At 40.4% G+C, this 19,377-nt stretch overlaps 1 long non-coding RNA gene across 1 annotated transcript; it reads right to left on the bottom strand.

Annotated features, from left to right (window-relative positions):
• Nucleotides 1-2,770: 2,770 nt before the first annotated feature.
• Nucleotides 2,771-18,326, bottom strand: LOC116064508. The gene is made up of 3 exons (XR_004108544.1): nt 18,057-18,326; nt 10,446-10,448; nt 2,771-2,781 (listed from the first exon to the last, which is right to left on the bottom strand). It is a non-coding gene; the product is annotated as an uncharacterized LOC116064508 (long non-coding RNA).
• Nucleotides 18,327-19,377: the final 1,051 nt, after the last annotated feature.

Below are 19,377 nucleotides of genomic sequence, written 5' to 3'. Positions count from 1 at the left end.
TAGCAGAAAGGTTTACTTTAACTTTTGACTCATTTCCTACACATTGGGTCGAGAAGGCTTACATTCTTTGGGAGGACCAGTCAAACTCTGTTGGCCACAGTTGTATATGAGTAACAGTTGTGACATTAAGGTGTCTGGAAGCACTTTAGGCTTCAGTCTTTTTGTGTGTTTAATGGAGCTAAAATCTTGTTGCTAAGCATTGTATGCTACAATACGGTTTGCTGGCTGGTACAGAATGAGAGATCTGGAACCATTAAGTGATTGGCCATCCCCCTCAGGAAATGTCAGACCAAATAGTTAAGGTGAACAGTGGTCAATGATAACAGTATTTTGCAATATGACAGCAGTTTTTGCAAAACACGTTTCTAAAACTTTGGGTGAATCATGACTTTTTGACGCCTTAAAAACATTGAAGAATCTGTCTCTCCAGCAATACCAGGGACTACAGACTGTGCTGACCCTGGCATGTGTTAAACAGACATTATTATGTAGTGAGTGGGTTTGAATGGTAGACCAAAGCCAAGCAAGATGTATACATTAGGGCCGAACAAGGAGGTTAATAGTCTTTCATGAAAAAGGTCTTTGAGCAATCTGACCCCATGGAAACTTGAGGACTCAACTTGACCAAAGCCAAACTACGCCTCAGGCCCAGATTTTCAAGTGTCTGCTGGTTCAAGTTTGAATCCAGCAATACTTCTCATGGTTCTAAGTTCTAAGTTATTATTTGACAAAGCCCAACAACCCAAGAACACAGGTTATTTTTTATTTAAGTGATAGTTCTAGGTTATTAGAACTTAAGGTCAGGCTGCATCTCTGTGGTATTTTATCTCAGTCTATTATGAAAACAATATCCATGCAATGGAGTTAACCAGATAGAAATGTGTGGCTGCAAAATGCACCATGTGCAAAATTGTAGGTGTTGGGTCCCGCTTTCTTCTCTAGTTCTTTTCAGAGTACATGTTTTTGGACCTCTAATTTATCCATTCATAATGCAATCATATATATATATGAGCTAGTGCATCATACATTTCTTCATGTCTTGTTCCGCATGTGTGCTTATACATGTTTTCCTTACTTTGCTGAAAGCTATAATGCTCCACTAAGCACACAGCACTTTAATAAAGTGAATCAAGATGTCAAATATTTGATACGACAACCTCCCTGAACCTGAACATCCCCCTGGACTCCAGCAGATCCCTCTGAAAACATTCTCTCAATGATGTGAGAGGTGATCTGCCATAAATAAAGGTTCATGTTCATTAAATATTTCATGTCCCGTGTGATTGACTGTTTCATTCCCATGTTTAGAACTCAAAATGAACGACCTTATATAGAATAATGTGTGTTTTTCAGGGATTTAATATTAGCTAGACCAAGTGTCTGCCAGTGCTGGCGGTCTCTATGTTTTCATAACCAGAGGAGAGAAGTAGTAACTCTGCCTCACTGTTTCTGTCTCTCTTAAAACACACACACACACACACACACACACACACACACACACACACACACACACACAGTACAGCCAGCGAGAGCTTCAAAGATGTTAAAAAAAATAAAAACGTATTTGGCTGATAGGCATCCCATCTGACAGGCATGTTCAGAGTTAGTGGAAGGTCAGATGGTGGAGAGGTTTCATAGGTACATACTGTAACAGGGTTGGATACATCACATACTTTTATTCAAACTCAAATTGATTACACACACTTATTTAACCCTAACTTTGTCCACAATTTCCGTTGTTGCAGCTGGAATATTAAATGGTTTGCTCAGTGATTTTGCATCCACAATTTACACAAAAGATCCTTATCAATCCTTAAAAATCTTGTGTTTGCATTTTCGATGCGTTTTGAGGTGAATTTTCAGGGTAAGACAGAGGGGGGGGGAGGGACGGAGGGAGGAAGGCACTTCAAGTGACACATGCGCTTGTGCTGGTTGAGATAGTTGTTAGCCTCATTTCACTCAGGGGAAAAATGTCAAAAAGACAACAAAGTTTGCTTAACTTTTTCAAATACGCTGGCCAGTCGGATCTCAAACAATCAAAAATCGTTTAAGCCGATCAAGAATGTGGAGACATTACATTTCGTACCCATGCAGTGCATGCGCTACAGTAACACATTCTGACGTGTCACAGATTTCGGCTGAACACCGGAAAAGCCTGTTAGTGTTATTGTATCCAGCCAGGTAAAAGGTAGCAGGAGATGTCTTTATAAAAAATTGTATGTTAATTTTATTTTAGAAGTTATCTGCTGTAGTTATGGCTAATACTGGGGCAGGACCATCACAGGAAAGAAGGAAATTAAGCAAAGAACAACGATAAGCTAAAAGGGAAAGTGAAAGAAGACGGGCGAAATCAGAGTCACACTCGGTTGGCTTTCAACAGATGGAGACAATTACGTGATTGTAAATGATTAAAAAATGTTACCGAATTGGCCCTCAGGTATGTAATATGTCTATTTCATCATAAAATAACTATACAATGAGCGATGTGTTGGTATGTCAGTAGCCAACATTAAATTCCATTTAGCCTGACGTTTTATTCCGTGTCCGTTTGTGTCTGTGAGTTTCATGAAATGCGCTATATTAATCTGAGTTATTATTGGTTGCTACAACAATCTTAATGCTTTGTCTTGTGACACAGTGACAGTGATACCAGGTGTAGCTCACGATACAGCCAAAGTAGGCTGTTACCGTATGCAACGCTTGAAATGCAACGATGCATCTGCAACGTAGTCTCTTCTTGTAAATGAAAGATTTTCTGTCTAAGCAAAATATTCATCGCAACTATGACCCAAACGGAAGTCAATACTGGAATAAAGTATACATTTTAACCACTATATTGTCCAAAGACATGATAGCATATTGTGTTTAGAATAGTCTCGCTTTGCCAGACCTTCCTCCAGTGCTGCAGAGGAAGGTCTGGCTAGTCCATACCGCATTCTGGGATGGGAGAAAAACGTGCTCTGATTTATTGGCCATTATTGACCTTTAAACCTCACACTTGTCTTGGATGGCGCTAAGGGCCAGACGGAGCCACGGTGCCTCTGCAAAATAGCCTCGGGAAGGAACTTGTTTTGGTGGAACATGTGTATGTTCAAAAGTTGTTTTAGTCATGCAACAGAAAACTCAGATTGGACAGATAGTCTAGCTAGCTGTCTGGATTTACCCTGCAGAGATCTGAGGAAGAAGGTAAAAAGAGTGAACGGCAACGGCGCAATCCCCGGAAGTGGAACGTCGTCGATATAGACTATGTTTAGAATAATGACACTTTTCAATAACACCATTCATTCACCATTCAGGGTCATTCTCCTGGTCATTCCCCTAGTAAACAAAAAAACAGTTGGTTGTAGAGCAAGGGTCTTCAACGTTTTTTAAGCCAAGGACCCCTTTACTGAAAGAGAGATGGAGCAGGGACCCCCTACTACATATATTAAAGTGAAGTTGCATAATAAACTGTGCTTACAATGATGTGTAAGGCGGCCTAAAACCTTTATACCTTTTAGTGCATAGAATACTAAGCTATTAAAATAATAATTGTTGGCATAATTTTAAAAATCATGTTTTAATGTTAAATATACCACATGTATATTTAACATTAAAACATGATTTTTAAAATTAATCAATGAACTGGATCTGTGGGTGGTTCCAAATCACCCTCGGGGACAAATAAAGTTATTTTATTTGTATGTTAAGACATTTTAATTTTTGAAAAATCTTTTTAAAAATTAAGAAATGACAATAATTTGGTGGCCCCCCTGCAGTTGGAGATCTCTGTTGTAGAGCATTCTCCTACTGGGCCCCTTATCTGTGGAACAGCCTCCCACTACATGTTAAATGTTATCTGATATCTGTCTTATGATTATGTTTGTCAGCAAATGATTTTTACCCTCTGCAGCCTGAACTAATTTTATGAAGGCAACATATTGATATGGTTATTAGTTTTATTATTATCATATGATATATTATATAAGTCTGAGCTGAGCATTTGGCTCAGCTTTCTGTAAGGCCTGCTTCAACAAGCTGCTGATACCACCTGAAATATCCCTTTACTGTGTCTCCCACTGTTTTATTGTCTCATGATGGGCTAAATGCTGATTTCTTCTACACTGGGAAGAATTAAAGTAGAGTTTATTTTGCATAAAATTGGTCTAATTCAAAAAGTCCCATTGAGACTGTGTGCACACAGACACACATCCTACACATCAGGTTTTTATTTAACTCATATGAGTGTCTCCTGTGGGTCAATAATATTCAAACCATCTACTAGCTGTGAATAATTGTGAATGAAAGCAACAAAAATTAAAAACAGCTGTGTGTGTGTGTATATGTATGTGTATGTGTGTGTGCAATTCTTAGTCCTAATTTTGACATCCATAAAATCATCTTAAAAGTGTAACAAGCACTACAAACAGAGGCAGGCTGCATGACTGTACAGATGCATGACAAACAACAGCCACATGGTGAATTGCAATCACAAGTTAACTGTCTGTCTGTCTGTCTGTCTGTCTCCTCTGATCCCTCCCTGCAATTTAAAAGGTTCCGGATCCAACGTCGGAGGTGCCGGAACATGTTCCGGCTCAAATGAAGCCCTGGTTACAGGTCATTTTTGATCATCAGAGGAAAAATTACACAGTTTCAGAAACATTTAAAAGTTACATAATAGTTACTTTAAGTTTGAGGCTACATTTCTCATAGATAGCAAGTTTTGGTATTTGTACATACAAACTGGGGCTGGGGAAGCTAGCATGCTAACTTTAGCTGTTATATAATATATAATTTTTTTTTACATACCTTAAAACATGTCTGGAGTGGGCCATATGTCGCTCTGGAACAAAGTGTTAGACCAGCAGACCAACCAGCTAATGTCTGCTGCTAGCAGGACAAAAACATCATCATTCACTCTAAGTGGCTGCCTGTTCTGATTTCAATGCCAATGTCTGACTCATGGACCTTATTGAAATTCTGTCTGCCTAAAATAAATACAAGCACAATTGTAAACTGAATTTTGTGTTGTATCTGTCTCATATCTTTAGCTTTCTACTATGTAGAAAAATTTTTGATGAAATTAGATTTGCTACTTTCAGTACCACATCTATCCATTTTAGCTGACTTTTTCTTTTTCTTTTTTTACAATTTTACCTTAGATTTACTTTCGGTTTAAATCTAGTTGAATGCAATCTACAGATATTGGTTTCACTTTTTCCTTGAACTAATGGAGCCAATCATGTGATTTTGGTTCCATCCAAACATCCCATCACATATCAGTTATTAAACAAAATCAAGCTACTCTTTATGTAGACACCTTTTATAACAGGTCAGAGAACTCCTGTTGGTTCCTAGTTGTAAGCTACAGGAAACACTTCCATATGAATGTGTGTGATTTATTTTCAATAGAATCTTTGGCAGAGATTTCACTGATTTTTTGAGTTTAGTTTCTTTGTAACCTGTAACTGAACATTCCAGTCTACATTTATTATAGAGGTCAATCTTCATTTACGTAGCACACACACACACACACACACACACACACACACACACACACACACACACACACACACAAACACACACACACACACACACACACACACACACACACACACACACACACACACACACACACACACACACACACAGGTCATAAGTCAGAAAGAGTTTGAATGGCAGGAAGGGAGTGGAATTGTTAATACTGGACTTAACCGTAATATATGGTGTGAACTGCTTTCTGTGCCACCAAGCTTAATCTTCACATCTCTCTCTCTCGCTCTCTCTCTCTCTTATCTTTTCATCAGCAGACCTGGGTAGCTCTGTTACCTTCCTTCCCTATTATAGAGGGACTTGAGATGTGTTTACGTGTGTGTGTGTGTGTGTGTGTGTGTGTGTGAGAGAGAGCCTCAACAACTTTACTTCCTGGAGACTAAAACAAAAACAAACAAAATAAATTAAATTAATTCAATGTATAAAAAAGGCAAAATAAAACAGGCCACTTCTCAATGTATTATGATTCTTCATGGAGAATGACTGCTATTATGTTTACAGTTTTTTTCGATTGCTAAACGACACTGGTCAAAACTGAAGCCACATTTGCAAAACTCTAACCACAGTCTGCATTACCAACAGTCACCTAAGCTAAACGGTTCACATCTCCTGCAAAACTCATTCCATGTTTGGAACACAACTCTCACACAACTCTTCTCAAAACAGGCTCAGTGGAGCAAAACACACACTGTCACTCAGAACACACTGAGAAAAACACTATCATCAAACACCAATACAGAAATAACAAACTTTTTCATCTTTACAGTTTCAATGATTTGAGTGACTTCACACTAATCAATATTTGCTATAAGAAAAGAGTGAAATTATTTTCTTTCCTTTTTTATTTTATACCAGTTTTGAGGTAAACCTCAGTTTGCTTACCTACAGTAAATAAATATTTTTATTTTGTCTGTAGTAATTTACGTAATTACTGGAAGTGTTACAAACTAATCAGGTAGGTAGGTAGGTAATAGTCCAGAAGTTTTACAAGTTTTTTATCAACAATTGGATGTCTTCTCTTGCCATGAACCTAAATACAAATACAAATGACTGTGGTGTTCCCATTGCTTACACCTCCATTACTTTGTGAAAAACAGTAAGTGCACAGTTTTACTATAGTACCTTTACTATATATTTACTTAGGTGTTTTTCACATTTTCACAACTGTGTATGTAACGGCAAACATTTTACCTGGACATATTGGTATCCTTGCTCTTTTACCTGTTCGCTGTTTCTCTCAAACGGTACAGTGTACCGTATGTCACCGTTTCATTCTTATTTGGTGTTTCTTTATTTTCAAAAAAGGCTTTATGAGCTTTCCCTATATACTGTATATACAGTATGTGTTCACTAACAAGTCTAAAACAAGAAACCATTGCAATCAGCAGTGTTTGAAATGCACCAGGCTGAAATCTGTACCGTTTTGAATGCGTGGTTGTAGTTTTGTAGTTGTTGTAGCGTGGTGGTACAGTTTTGACAGCAGTATGTTAGCATTTGAACAAAGTGCTGTAAATCCAGTGTTGTGCAGGTTGTGGTTAAAGTCATTGGATAAGTCTGTAGAGTTTTGAAAACTGTGTTCAAGCAGTTTATCGGTGTTTTAAGCCCCCAACGTCTCCTTCCAGGCAGCGCTACCTGGAAGGCACTAGGATTAGGCAATGGTTATGGTTATGGTTATGGTTAGGGTTAAGGTTAGGTGTTAGAGAAATTTTGATTTACATACTTTCTCTTCTTGTTAATATTAAACTCTTTACATAGAATAATATTATACTTGAACTCTAAACAAGATAACATGGAGCCATTGCATGTCCTTGTCTGAGCACGGTGTGTTCATGTCCTCTCAGACCAGATAGGGGAGACGCCGTCGACTCTGACAAGATAAACAACTGACGACACCAACTCTTGTATCATGATTATCACATTCTACGTTGTATTACAAAAGCTGCTGTAGAGAGCTTTTCGTTAGGTCATTGTCTGTACTATTCCGTAGTGCGGAGAAGGCCTCCTCGTTGGTTCTCGAGTAAAATGAACTTTAATATCTCTTCAGTGTAGTCACTGTCTATCATTTGATAATGTAAATTATCCTAACAAATTGGTCCTTCATAGCCGGATCTCAACCATCCTTCCCCTCCTTCCAGGTTCGGGTCCTGATACACCATGCACGGGGGAGTCATTTTTGATAACTCAATTCAGCAATTCAAGCTGGAAAGAGGAGAAGGTGACGAGATCATCTTTTGAACAGCGGACAGAACCACTGAAGAAGACCTAGGTGAGATAAATTTTATTTCTATCCGGACAGACTGCTTGTTAAAAACGGTGATGGTGTCTTTAAAGTGCCCATATTATGAAAAAATCACTTTTTCTGGGATTTGGGGTGTTATGTTGTGTCTCTGGTGCTTCCACACACATACAAACTTTGAAAAAAATCCATCCATGCTGTTTAGAGTGAGATACAGTTTCTGAATGTGTCCTGCTTTCAGTCTCTGGGTGAGCTGTTCAAAATCGGCACGGCTTGTGACGTCACAAGCCGAAACGAGCAGGCTAACCGCAACCATTAGCTCGTAGCGTTAGCATGCTAACGCTAGCATGCTAACGCTACCTCATTCTCAATAGCAAAGCACTGCTACAACACACACAAGTTCACCATAATCTACAAAAGAACTACTTATATGTGCACCCTCATTTAGAAGTCTCCCAGCTAATCCTGCCTTGTAACTGACCGAAGTTGTAGAAACAGCCTTTCTTTTACTGTCTATGGAGCTAGCTAGCTGACATGATCTACATCTGAGCTACTGAGCATGTGCAGTGCAATCAAAGATAGTACAGAAGAAGAAGAAGAAGAAAAGAGGTCTCACTCTGTAGCTAAAACAGAGACAAGCTGAAAAGAGGATCTGCAGCAGTGAGAGAGAGCACTGCAGTACAACAAAAAATGGTGTTTTTTGAAAATTAAACCATGTAAACCTATTCTGGTACAACCTTAAAATGCAATTATGAACCTGAAAATGAGCATAATATGGCTGCTTTAATGCCTAGAGTGTTAAATGTTAACCCTAGCGGCGGGACAATCAGAGAAACGAATAAGTAACAAGTAGGTCGATAGGAAAAGGACATTATGTCCCTTGTCTTGTGGGAAGACTACTGAAATAAAAATTCCTGCCTAGATGAGATATATTTTATTTTTCTTGACTGAAAAGACTTGTTTAAGACAAAACGGTGATGATGTCTTTGATGCCTAGAGTGTATAAATGTTAACCCTAGCGGCGGGACAATCAGAAAAACGAAGCTGTAACAGGTGGTCTATCTGGTAAAAGGAAAATAAGAATAGCTGTGGTCTGATAACAGACACTAGTCCATAGTCTATGAAATTAAAAGTGACGGGGAGCTAGCAACTCCCAAGAGACAGAGTAGGACTGTAGAGAAAAAAATAAAAATAAAAAAAGGAGGTAAAGTTGAACTGTAATTGCTTGATTGATATGAGTGTCTCCAGTGACGAGATTCACTGCACAAGGTACTTATAGGTATTTAAATGATAGTTTTCCTATTAATGGAGTAAATATGCTTTTTTCCAAAATGCCAAAAGATGATGAAAATTGTGAAAATACAAAAGTAAAGTGCAAAAAATCTAAAAAGCAGTTGATTAGAAGTTGTAAAAATAAAGACTAAACATATTTAGACTAAATATATTTTTGTGATTGAAATTTTGAGCTGCTGTAACTAGGGAATTTTCCCAGCGTGGGCTAAATAAAATGTTTCTTATCTGTTGATTTTTGATTTTTAGGAATGACTAATTTCTTCAAAAGACAAAAAAGTCAGTAGCAGTTTTGTCAAATGCTTTTGGATATTATTGTAATCTGACATATTTTGGTTAAGACGAATTGGGATTTTTGTAAACAAAACATACGGTTACAAATCCAGCTTAAATCACTTAGTTGATTGACAGAACTGCTTTGATCATTTCCAGTTTTCAAAAAATGTGAGGACTTTTCTATGTGATATGTGATATGTTCCCATATCAGGTAACAAATTGGATAAATGGACGGCAAATTAGAAGTACTTAGGCCTAAAAACTTTAATTCATAATGATTTTTAGAACTTCCAGACAGCAATTAGTATTACTTTGTGTTGCAGCAATAATAAATAAAGTGTTCACATCATTTTGATTTTAAAACTACTCTAAAGAAATTTTGTTTTGTTTTGATTGATTCTTGATAATGTAAATTATTCTAACATTAGGGTTAGGTGCCTTGAAGTCAATGGTTGCAACGCTGCCTTGAAGTCGATTAAGCAATGGTTATGGTTAAGGTTAGGTTTGGGTTAAAACGCAACGCCCAGGATGGGCGCTGCGAGGGGCACGGGCACAAGGGTTAAGGTTAGAGTTAGGTGCCTTGTAGTCAAAAGTCGCAGCGCTGCCTGGAAGGAGACGTTGGGGGCTTAAAACATTCATTCAAGCAATGAAAAATTAACTAGAGTTTGGGCCACATGAATTGCTGCTGTGCAGACTGTAGTTAGAGTTTTGCATATGCGGATCCAGTTGTGCCCACTGTCGTCTAGTAATCGAAAAGAAACTGTAATTGTATCAAGGTAAACAGTCAGTAACACCAAAATTCAGGATAGTCCAGAAAAAACATTTCTCCTTCACTTAAAAATGTGAATATTTAAAGATTATTTTACATTTATGGGGAACAGTGAAGGGGTGAATCTGTGCACTGACAGTCACAATCAGCTGTTTTTCCAACACATACGCATGAATCATCACATCCAATTGCTCTCTAAAGGAGTATATTTAATTTTAGACTCAAACACTTCAATCAATGAACATCCATTGTACAACTACAGCCCTTGCAGGTCAAATCATAAACTACAAGAACAAGTTTAAAGGTGCACTATGAGTTTCTGCATGGTTTTCCTTGATCCACTAGCTGCCTGCCTCCTGAATACACTGTGAAAAAGCACGGTCTCAGGAGACAACACCGGGATTGTAAACGTCAAACAAACACTAGGGGCACAGGCTGTGCACCAAAATACAACAAACCACGTTCCAGCCAATCACCGACAAGATGGTTGTGGGGGGGGGTTTACTGCGTCTTTTTCACTGAAAATGAAGGCTACTGCTCTAAAAGCACCCCCTCCCCCAACCATGCGGAGCGCATTGTTTGCCAAGTCTTCCAATAACGCAAGATAAGCCATTCCACAATGTTTAAAACATTTGTCACAGCTATTATATAGGGGTTGACACCAATTAGGCAACTTGTCTGTTTAAAACTAGACAAATAACTAATTGAGTGTTTTCTAATTAAAGGAAACACAGGACATGTAGATGTTGATTTCTTAATGCATACTGTGAGACTTAAATGCTTTTTATTTGTAGTATTGCTACTCTGCCACTAGATTCTGTTTGTAAGAATGGCCATGCTGTGCTTACATTTACACACATTCCTAAGTGTAAGTACACGTTGGCAAATCTCGTACTTTGTGTGGCAATGTTCCTATGCATTAAATACGCACACATCAGTGCGTACGCACAGTTGATAAATGAGGCCCAGGACTTTTGAATTACTCTTGTAAAATACGCATGGACAAAGAGTATTACAGCTATTAAATGCACAAGCTTGCGTCTTTATTTAGTAATTGCTTAATAAATATCTTAGCCTCCTCAGCTGATATGAATTTGCGCTGCATCCCGTTATAGGTGATGCGCAACCATGCCGGGTGAACAATACCAAACCTAATTCCCATGATGACGCGTAGTAGCCTCGTTGAAAGCAGAAGTACACGGGCCCGTGCCGTCTTGGGGGTATGGTTGGGAAACACATTGTAGCTCTCTCGCCTTCCTGAGAATCTCGGTGCAGTCGGCATAGTAGTAAAGCCTTGCCACTATGGCGTGGAGGCGGTCGCCTGATGGGCTCTATCTACCAGCGGCTCTTTACAGAGCGTGAAGGCTTCCATCAGCAGTTTAGACACATTAGTGGTGAACATCGAGGCTGAGTCCTCCTCCGGGACACCGTTGATCCGAATATTCTGGCGGCACGATCTTTACTCCAAATCCTAGCACTTATTTTGACCATTTCTTGAGTCAAGTGCTCCACTTTGGCTATCCTATTGGTTACAATATCATCAGTGCAAGTGGTGAGAGACTGCTCCATTTCCACTACGGTACTCTTCAGCCGGGCAAAGTTTTGCTGCATAGCAGATGTGCTGGAGGATAATTCACTTTTGAAAGCAAGCAGCTCAGTCTTAATGGAAGAAATGTTCTCCGTTTTAAATATACAGTAGCTGCGACATTGTCACAGAGAGCCAAGAGCAGCTCAGTTTTAAGTGCAGTGGCATCCGTATAGGTTTGCTGTGTATTGGTAGTCCGCGGTGGAGAAGTGTATTCACTACAGGGCGGGGAGGCGTCCTGGATGATAGGCTGCAGGTGGGATTGTAATTCCTGCTTTATTAACTTTGGGCGGTATTGTAATGATAGAAAACCGAACCAACTGTGTAAAATAAAAATTATGTAAGACTACTGGATCGTAGAAAAGGAACAAATAGTGCCTAGAAGCGCAAAGATTTCTCACTGGGCAGTCCTGACCTTCCATCAGCCATCTGTACTTCCTGTGTGGAGCTTTACAGGCTGCCTGTTAACCATTTATGAGCATATAAAAGTCACTCCACTTACGGACAAAGAAATCACTTGCTATAGTTAAAATTGAGACATCTTTAATGAGAAAGGGGTAGTAAAAACACTGCTTAAATGGTTTTGTTTGTCTCCCTGTCTTGCTATTGAGAAAGTTTCCCACCACATCAAACTAGGTATAATATCAGGTATTTATTCCTAGTTATGGGCACTTTAACAGGAGGACTTGAAATTTGAGACACTTGTTCACAAGTTCCTCACAAGTTCCTCACCTCTCAGCTATTTGTTACAGCTGCACATTGAGTAACATGCATTGTCAAGGATTAGTGTGGCTCTGACAATGGACCACACACTTCATATAACACTGACAGTAACACTGCAATATGACATCTGCATCTGAGGACAAATGTTGTGATATTCTGACATTTGAAGCTCCCCTGTAATCTAATTTAAAACTAATAGACATTTCCTTCAGTAAAAATAACTTGTAGTCACTTTTGGAAATAGGTGTGTGTGTGTGTGTGTGTGTGTGTGTGTGTGTGTGTGTGTGTGTGTGATACTTGAAACTTGATCTTAGTTTATTTTGATGTCTGACTCTGCTGGTGAGACACAAACAATAAAAAGGAAAAGCCACACACACACACACACACACACACACACACACACACACACACACACACACACACACACACACACACGCACATTATCTGGGTTAACATAAGAGGTGATGGCTGTTCAACAACTAACATTCTACATCTGGAGTGGATTATAAAGTATATCAACTTCTGGAGCAGCACGTCCATTCATGCTCCACACACACAATGTTCCAATTCAAAGTCCGTATTTAGCCAAGTACGCTCCAAATATCTGCAAGTGTTCTTTCTCTGCCTATTTTATCTCTGATGCTTAGGAACCATCAACTAGAAGTATAGTTACAGACACAGCACCCCTTCTCTTCTCTGCTTCTCTTCATAGTCAGATTCATCTACCAACCATTGTAGGGCTGGCTAGGTCTGCCTTGGACAAGCTCATATGCTGCTATAGTTTTAGACTGCCGGGGGACTTCCTTTGAGAAACTGATCTCCTCTCTCTTTCCATCTGTGTTCATTCATGTCCCAGTAATGCTTGTTACTAACTTATCTCCAGGGAGCATATTCCCTGGAGCCCTTATGTTTTCTCCCCTCACAGTTTTCCTTGGATTGGGGTGGCACCTAAATCATGGTTGCAGCTGCCGTGGTCTTGCTCAATGCCCTGCTGTGCCCTACTACGCCCCGCAACGCCACACAATGCCCTACTACACTCCACAACACCTCGCTATGCCCTGCTATGCCCGCAACGCTCTGATACGCCCCACTACGCCCTGAACTGCTACAACTATTATTTCTAGTCATAGTTCCACTATCTTTATTGTTACCATAATTGCCACTGTTCATCATACCAACTGCTATAATTATGAATCATATTTCTCTATATCTGTATATCTGTATCAGTTGTGTCCAAACCCGCAGCTGCCGCCCACCAAGAGCCTGGGTCTGTCCAAGGTTTCTGCCTAAAAGGAAGCTTTTCCTCACCACTGTTGCACCAAATGCTTGCTTGTGGGAAATTATTGGGTCTTTGTTAATTATAGTGTGGTCTAGACCCACTCTATCTGTAAAGTGTCTTGAGATAACGCTTGTTATGATTTGATACTATAAATAAAATGGAATTCATTTGAAATTGAAAACTGAATACCAAACCGTTTTGTTCTTATATTTTTTCTACAACTGTGAGTGAATCAGCAAAGATGATGAGAAAGTTTAGATTTGAAAAATCTGGTCAATTCATCAAAATAATCCCTACTTGAAAATGTACTGCAACGTCTTTTTAAGATGTGAGGACCCCCTTAGCTGGGTAAGACAAGCCTCTCGTTTTGGGAGCTGTCATCATCATCCTCAGAGTCTTTCCTCTGGTAATTTACCGTTGGCACTGATGTCTCCATAGCATTTTAAACATAAGATAACAATTGCGTTGTCTCAGAATCAAAATCTAATACTTATTTCTGGTGAGAAATGGATTTGGCTGAAAGTAAATTTAAATAAAACTACACTTGACCTGTATGTCTACAGATCTATTTTGGACTACATTTGTTAAGCCACTGCCACTTTTGAATAATTTAATCACATCTGAAGGACTTGATTTAAATCCCTCTCCTGCCTATACCCTGCCCACATATTCGATTTTACTCGCAAAGATGTCACATAATGGAAGATGAACATTGACATATTCTCAACTTATAAAGTTGTTATGCAGTATGTGAGCAAGACTGAAAACATCTTAGTTCAATTTAAAAGCTGATGGATGTTTTCATATTTGCATGACTTAACCTTCATTTTATATTCAGCCGTCTGTGCAGCCACAGGGAGGACGACTCATTCCTTGAGAATGTCCAGAGAGGAAATGAGGAGGAACCAATAATATGGTTAGTTTTTTTGATATGTCTTTAGGAGAGACTCACAAGTCTTAACTCAACTGTCTGCAGTAAGTTATTAAAATATTTGTTAGTTTTGAATGTGTAATAAGTATTACCCTGTGTACATTAAAATAGCTGTGAACTGGTTTTGGGGTGTTGTCCATGGTTTTGTCTTAAAATTTGTGTAAGACCCAAGAACCCAATAGCACGACACAAAAACGTTTACATATTCAACTATTATTCCGAAAAACAAAATATTCGGAATTTGATTCAGGTCACGTAAACAGCATATTCCGTTTGGATTTTCAGAATAAGGCTTTTTTCTGAATATAGCATTTTCCGATTAAGATGTGGGATATGCCAGTTCATTGGGGTTTTTGAGGCATTGTTTGGACATGCATTTAGAATATTAGTCTTAAGATTTAGTGAAAAGAAATGTTTTGAGGTGCTTTTTGAACATGAGCAGGGATGGGGCAGAGCGGACGTGGAGTGGTAGAATGTTCCAGAGTGTGGGAGCATTGGCAGAGAAAGCCCTGTCCCCAAAACCTGGTGTGGGGGGTGTCCAGCAGGTCCTTGTCAGAGGACCACAGGGAACGTGACTGAGTGTAGGGGTGGAGGAGATCTGTGAAGTATTGTGGTGAGAGTCCATGGAGAGATTTGTAGGTGAGCAGGAGGATCTTGTAGGTGACGTGACTTGACTGGCAACCAGTGGAGCTGTTGGAGGATGGGAGTGATATGCTGCCAGGGCTTTGTGTGGGTTAGAACCTTGGCAGAAGAGTTCTGGACATACTGGGGTCTGCTAAGGGCCTTGGTCCAGGCAGGACACCATTGCAGTAGTCCAGACGGGAGGTGATGAAGGCATGGATGAGTGTCTCAGTTACTGAATGTGTGAGTGAAGGCCGGAGTCGTGAGATGTTTCTGAGGTGGTAGAAGGCGGACTTGGTGATGTTGTTGATGTGGGACCGGAAGGAGAGAGTGGAGTCCAGGATGACGCCCAGGTTGCGCACCTCAGGAGATGGGGAAATGGAGCAGCCATCCACAACCAGGGCCAGGTCTCCAACTTTCCTGAGCTGTGGTGCAGGGGCCACCACCATGAGTTCTGTCTTATTACTGTTAAATTTGAGTAGGGCAAAAATCTGAATATTGTGTGCGTCACAAACGTGGTCAGTGTTTGATTTGACTGAGTTACACTTACCTTCTGGATCGTGGTCTTGCCATGCAGCAAGACCACGATCCAGAAGGTAAGTGTCAGCCCCAGAGTCAAGTAAGACAGAGTTGAGCTAGCCTGTTGAGCTAGGCGTGAAGTAGTGGACGGGAAGGCGTTTCAGAGTTTGTGATACGGCTCACCAGCACGCTCGGGATTCCTGGTGAGCCCTGAGTATCTTCCTACTTGGCAGGAAGACACGTAATTACCTCTTTGCCCACAGTACGTGCAGCAATTCTCTTTTTGGCGCCGCTGTCATTCAGCAGCTGCCAAACATTGGTGGGAGGTGACGCTGGAGGACGTGCAAGGCTCTGGGGAGTACTAGTCAGCACTCTCTCTTCTCCTTTCCTGGAGACGCCGTCAATGCACATGGCTGTGGCGATGACAGCCTCTAAATCTGTTGGAAGGTCCTGAGCTGCCAGCTCATCCTCGATGTCATCATAAAGTGTCAGTCAGGGAAGAAGAGTTCCAATCACTCTTTACTGCGAGTGTCCGAAACTCAATGGAATAATCAATCACTCTCCGGCATTGAACATGCTTTGGTAAACCAACTCCTATTTCTACCTTTGTTTTTTCTTCATTATTGTCCAGGCAAGAGAAAAAAAGGAACGGGAGAATCTGACTGACTGACTGACAGCAGTTGTGGAGCAGTAGGAGCTTAACCAGGCACAGCATGAGCGCCATTTACAGATGACCATGGACTATGCGGTGCCAGGAAGGTAGCTGAAAGCGGCCTTGAGAAAGGACGAGAATGCTCAAACTGCAGCCTTCAATCAAGCCTTCCTTGGTAAGCTGAGCCAGCTTGTGCATGCTTTGAGTGGCCGGTGTGACCCGTTTCCTCCACCCCTGGAGTAGTCGTCTCTTAATACATGCTGTGTTGCACCGATTTGTTTGCATCACATTGTTTTATTTATGTACAGTATTATATATTATATATTATTTGTTTCTTAAATTAACTTTTTTGTAACTTGTGACATATATTTTCATCATGGTTTCCTATTTCAAGGGCTTTAGCATGTAATTTACAAAAGAGTAAATCCTTTTTTTTTTAAACCTGCTTGACAAAAACAAAGGGGGTACATGGAAAAATAGTATAAAAGGTATTAACCTTTATTAACATAATTTATGTTCTAATTTACATTCTATACAATTTACAATACACATGACGGGAAAGACAAAATTAATGTTTAACTATTCAAGTAGTGCATCAGGCCCTCTCGTACATTCTTGTCCTCCTCCTCTACATGTGGTGGTGGTGGCCAGAGCCACCACAGGCTCTGCTGCTTCATCCTATTCATTCTCATAAGCCTCTCCATGACTCGCAAACTTGCAAAAGTTATGCAAAGCACAGCATGTCCGTACCATAGAAGCCATCAGTTTGACATCACAGTCATTTCTTTTTATGATCCAACACCCCCTTCCCTTTAGTCTACAAAAAGCATTTTCTTTTTTTCACACTTATAATTTTTATCAGAATCAAAATCAGAATCAGAAAGGGTTTCATTGCCAAGTACGTTTTTTCACCTCAGCCTCCTGCCAGAGGGGAGTGGTTCAAAGAGTTTGTGTCCGGGATGGGAGGGATCGGCCACAATCTTTCCAGCACGCTTCAGAGTCCTGGTGGCGTATAGGTCCTGGAGCGGCGGCAGATTGCAGCCAATCACCTTCTCTGCAGACCGAATGACATGCTGCAGTCTGCCCTTGTCCTTGGCAGTGGCAGCAGCGTACCAGATGGTGATGGATGATGTGAGGATGGACTCAATAATGGCTGTGTAGAAGTGCACCATCATTGTCTTTGGCAGGTTGAATTTCTTCAGCTGCTGCAGGAAGTACATCCTCTGTTGTGCTTTCTTGACAGTTGACAGTGTTCAGCTCCCACTTGAGGTCTTGGGAGATGATAGTTCCCAGGAAGTGGAAAGACTCCACAGTGTCTATTGTGGAGCCACAGAGGGTGATGGGGGCAGGTGGGGCTGGGTTCTTCCTGAAGTTGAATGTATTTCAAGAGTCACTGTTTTTACAACATAGACCTTTCTCATCATTACTTTCATATATTGCCAAAAGCATTTTCGACCACTACCCGTGCTCTGCAAATGTTCTTGTTGTAGATCTGCTGCCGGCCAGTATCAGGGAATGATTTTAAGAGCCAGTTCTTCAGGGGAAAGTCTTCTTAGCTGTAGTAGTCAGCATCCAGCCCACCAATGTTCCTGGTGTAAGCTGGAAAGTAGTGGCAACAGCTGGCCAACTCCCACAATGTAGACCATACCTGTCAAGTATCCCGTTTTGGCTGGGAAAGTCCCGTATTTTACCCTTCTTTCCCGCCGTCCTCCCATATTAGTATTTTCCCGTAAATCTCTCGTATTTTAACCTGCGTTATTAAAAAATGATAATACCCCAGGCCCGGGCGGAGTAAAAAAAAACAAACAAACTCTGAGCTCTGTCACTAGCCTCACGATAACTGCCACCTGCAGTAGCCTACTACAGGTACTGTAGGTGGCAGTTGTCGCGAGGTTAGTGTGTGAGGTCAGATGATGAGTTCAGAAAGGGTGTTTAGCATGGTACGAAAGATTGTTACAGAGAATAGGATGACGTTAGACAACAGAACTGTTTGCGCTCTACTCTCATGTAAAATTAACCACTCTGGTCCAACCCACAAATACACTCCTTCCAAAACAGTTTTAAAGAATGCAAAGTCTGCAACAAATTTGTACAATAACTCACTAAAAGAGTAAAGAAAAGTTATGTGAAATGAAAAGAAAAACTGTAAAAGAAAAGCAATATGAAATGAAAAGAATGTGTGGAATGAAAATAAAATGTAAATGTAAAGACAAGCAATGTTATAAATTGTAAATGTTTTCAGCATTCTGCATCAAGTGGTGATTTTAGCTTTCTTGTACACCTGTCTTAAAATGTAAGGGATACTGGAGCTTGGTTGGGGTGGTGGGACTGCTCGCGGGGGGCGCTGGAAAATTTCCCTTATTTTCAAATCCAAAACTTGACAGGTATGATGTAGACAGTCTCAAAACCCAGAGCATCTAAAAACACAGCCCTGGGTGTTAAGGATGAGGGTGGAAGAGGTGTGTCCACCCACTTTCACCACCTGGGGTCTGCCTGTCAGGAAGTCAAGGATCCACATGCACAGGTGTTCAATCCCAGCTCCATGAACCCTACGGTTCAATGAACAGCAATCTCACAAAGCTTCCAATCTTTTCCAGATAAGATAGGATGGTGTGGAGGATGTGTGCTATAGTGTCTCCTGTTGATCGGTTGGGATGGTAGGCTAATGGGTCCACCGTGCTGGGTTGTTCATCACTACAGAGGTGAGTGCCACTGGGCAGTAGTCATTCAGGCAGGCTGGTCTTGTTTTTTTTGGGCACAGGAAGATGATGGACAGACTGAGCCAGTGACAGGTTTAATATCAATGTGGAAGTACACATATTCTACAATTTAACGATAAAAAATGCAGTAGTATACAAATAGTATACAAATAAATACAAAGCGATTTCCAAAAAAATATTTTTTATTGTAGTGTTTCCTGCCAGTAAATATTGAGTATTGTGTAGGTGATGATTCTGTGGGTAA

Source organism: Sander lucioperca, chromosome 4, assembly GCF_008315115.2.
Source record: "Sander lucioperca isolate FBNREF2018 chromosome 4, SLUC_FBN_1.2, whole genome shotgun sequence".
Taxonomy (NCBI): domain Eukaryota; kingdom Metazoa; phylum Chordata; class Actinopteri; order Perciformes; family Percidae; genus Sander; species Sander lucioperca.
Note: the sequence above shows the minus strand (reverse complement) of the source record. Positions and strands in the feature narration are given on the sequence as shown.